Here is a 3,633-nt window from a genome sequence, read left to right on the forward strand (position 1 = left end):
TATCAACTGTAGTATCTGAAGAGTCTAGGATTGTGCTGACGTTTACAAAATTGTGTAACAGCTGAACTTTGCTCTACTTGGTTGTAACATCTGGAAAGCATTACTGATGTTCATGGAAAGAGGAGATGGGGAGTGAGGAAGAAAAGACTAGGGATTGGTTTTTTAGAATCACACCATAATACGTCATTGGAGGATATAAAACCATGTCTTTAACAATAGAATAAGGAAGAATAGCTAATCAGATTGGCTCGGGCTGTTTTCCAGACATCTGCAGATGTTTGTCAAAATTCGATGCTGTAAACTCTTTGTTATAATAAACCTTTGTGAACAGAGTACAGTGTCGGCGGATTCCTTTATCATCACAAGCATGGACCAGCAAAAGTGTTTCTTTTAGGCACTACATTTAATGGCGACGAGGTAGTTTTATTTTTATTTTACTTTTTGGGACGTGCTACGTCTCTTCTTTGCATTCCATTCCTGGGCTACAAAACGACTACCGCTCAAAGAAGCCGGCAAAAAAAATAAGGTGAGTTTAAATCCCTTACATTGGACGCTGGTCGTTTTGTGAGTCCAGAGAGTGTGTGCGTTAGAGATGTACCGTTAAATTACTTATGCGTGCATTTTGCTGGTTCTTTTTGCTGTGTGGTAGGAGTTCCGTTCTAAATTTTCTAAATTAGTTTGCGTTGAGAACAACGCAAAAAGTGGGGAGTGTCTGTAGGGCACACCACAGGACACCGATGTTTTGGCTTGAATAAAAGTGCAAGGAGTGTCCAAGGAAAGGCTTAGAGGATAACGCGTGAAATGAGTCAACAGTATACTTTTAGGGCGCCGTTAATTTAAGGAAGCCCTCAAACGAGGCGATCATTAGAGATGGGCCATAAATCTTGATAGTTATTAGATTGACTCTCAAGTCAGTTCTCGGAACTGCTGGTTTAAGACAATATATTCAATTGTAAGTTTACCGCTCTGAATTTGTTTGACGAAACATCTGTCTGAAGTAATCCTCTCTTTTGAATGTCTAAAACCTCAAGGTAGCAGAAATTTAGCAAAAGGAATAAGATAGGAACGGCGATTAATGGATCCTGTATGTAACTATGTGTGTGTCTAAGAGGAGGAAAAAGCACATTTCTCTGTCAGCAAGTGTGTGTGTGTTTGGGTGAAACGCAGTGAGTTTGGCTGCGTGCTTGATGACTTCCAGATGTGTGTCGACTAAGGCTTTGAGCAGAGTTTTTAGTCTCTTGTAAATAAATGTGTTAGGTATCTTGGTTTTCAAAAGTTAAGCCCCTAGAGTAAAAAGTTAAAACCCCTACAACACAGTTAAGGTTAAATATCTTATGAGTCTCTGTTTGTGAGAACGTTTGTAATTCTTAAACTATATAAACTATGAGCCCCCTGGAAGGACTATAAGTTTAAAGATCTTATGAGTCTCTATAGTTTACTAACTAATCATGAGCCTACAGGGAGGACTTTTTAAGAGTGTATAGAGATGTTTTATATTTGATAACATCATTACTATAAATCTGCAGATAAATGAAAGATAACAAGCTTGGTAGTGGGTTTGTGTTCTGTGTTCTGTATGTTCTATGTGTTCAGTTTGTGAGCTCTGTTAAAGTCTAAACAGTTATTGTCTATGGGAGAAGAGAACGGAGCAACAGCGGGTCTGTCTATAGCTCCTTTCACTCTGAAATCACATTGGTGACTGAACTGCGCACGCGTAGGATTCATGAGTTAGCCACTCCCCTGCACTGAACTGGAGAGAGAACGGGAGAGTCCGTTTTCAGTGCAGACAAAAACAGAACGGGAGGGGGAATTTTGCACACAAGTGAAATCTTCTCTTGAATTAACTATTGCTTGACTGTAAAACTGTTTGGTTGATAATCGGTTGAGTTGGTGAATGACAGATATATTGACGGATTAATAATAATAATAATAAAATAAATGAATAAAATAAAATGTTATTGAGCTATTTATAATATTCCTGAATTAAGCTGTTTGCTTATTTCTTAGCGTGAATGTGGGAAAAAAGTATAAACTAAACTCTTCTTTGTTCTTTTGCCTTTCTGTCATACGAGAGACGAGAAGGAGGAGACAGAGAGAGAGAGAGAAAGAGGAGGGGCTGACATCAACTGACACCAGTGACGGCAACCCAGTCCAAATCAAGGCCAGTGCTGTTATTATTCACAAATCTACTTTCCCTCACAGGATATAATTGATACATTGTGTTTACATAGAATATTTCATGTTGTGACCATTTCGCAAGAGCTTGGCAACAGACTGATGACTTTATGTAATTGATAATTGCACATTACAGTTTCCGTGAATGACTTGTATTGATTAGAGTTGTCTTGGAAATCCAGCATTAACATTATTCTGTAAAATTAAGGTAATTAGGTGCTTATTAAGCAATTGGGTTGTGAGTTGGTACAGATCTTTTATTTTTAATTGCTCTGGAGTTGACTACTTTCCTTTACCTTTCCTGATCGGATGTGGTAAGACTGCCACCAATCAATAATTTGGTAAAATAGAATTCACAAACTAATTGATTAATTGATTGATTTGATTTTTTGATTGATTTAATTGGTTGATTGATTGATTGGATTAATTGATTAATTATTTAAAAATAAAAAAAAAAAAAGGAGGGAAACAAGAGGGAAACACATAACATAGTCATTACAATGGGGAAAAAGATATCAGGACTATGAAAGTCATTACACGGGTTGAAATAGGGGTAATCCTTTAATTAAAGTGTTGCTAGGTTATCCGGCAAGGGAAACAAAAATTGCCCTTCATTCTCAAACAGAAATTGATAAAATATTTCAGCGATAAGATAGGTTCAAAAAGTAGAGCTTGGGGATGTTTGTTCTCAGCTTACAATGATAATCCAGGAGTGATTATTGCATCAGAAATATAGATTAATAATAGATAGGGTACCAGCAGAAACAACGATGAAGATGAATTCAAAACTCCAGAAGTAAGAAGAACCGACATGTCTGGAAACGAAGAGAAGGAGGTTCAGAAAGATGAAGATGAAGATGAAGAGAAGAGAAACTGATGAAGAAAAGGATCCCAACAATAGGAGATGTCTGGAACGTGAAGGAGAAGAGGATGATGAAGATGAGAGTGATTCAGAAGAGATCATGGGTGGATATGACCCTGTCATCAGACAGAGGTTGGCAAGAGAGGAAAGAAGAAATGGAGAAGTGGAAGAAGTAACACGACTGGATGAAGACCTCAAGAATTGAAGGAAAAGAATAATACAGTGAGGCCAAAGGAAAGGCCACTGGTAAGAAGATGATCATTCGAGGACAAAACCTAGAATATAAGCCTTTGCAGAATACCGATATGTCAGATATACTTGAGAAGCTGCCTACTCTTCAAGATGGAGCATATCCTTGGATTTCAAAGTTGGAAGAAATTACGGTGGGAACACAGTCTGCCATAGGAGACATCAAGAGACTTTTGGCTAATCTCCTTGGGATTCCAGGCATGGAAGAAATTTTTCAGAGAGCTGGACTTCATAGATATGTGGGGACTGCAGTGAACGATCCTGAATTGTTGGCTGCAAGTAGGAATCGGCTGTGGAGAGCACTGAAGGATACGTTTCCAACAAATGTGCATCCTGACAACATTCTG

The 3,633-nt window shown here is 38.2% G+C and overlaps 1 long non-coding RNA gene across 1 annotated transcript; it reads left to right on the forward strand.

Moving 5' to 3' along the window:
• The first annotated feature begins 368 nt into the window (after window positions 1–368).
• LOC123482699 lies at window positions 369–2,163 on the forward strand. Its single transcript, XR_006657830.1, has 2 exons — window positions 369–526; window positions 2,073–2,163. It is a non-coding gene; the product is annotated as an uncharacterized LOC123482699 (long non-coding RNA).
• Window positions 2,164–3,633: the final 1,470 nt, after the last annotated feature.

The sequence above is a fragment of the Coregonus clupeaformis genome, chromosome 36, assembly GCF_020615455.1.
Source record: "Coregonus clupeaformis isolate EN_2021a chromosome 36, ASM2061545v1, whole genome shotgun sequence".
Taxonomy (NCBI): domain Eukaryota; kingdom Metazoa; phylum Chordata; class Actinopteri; order Salmoniformes; family Salmonidae; genus Coregonus; species Coregonus clupeaformis.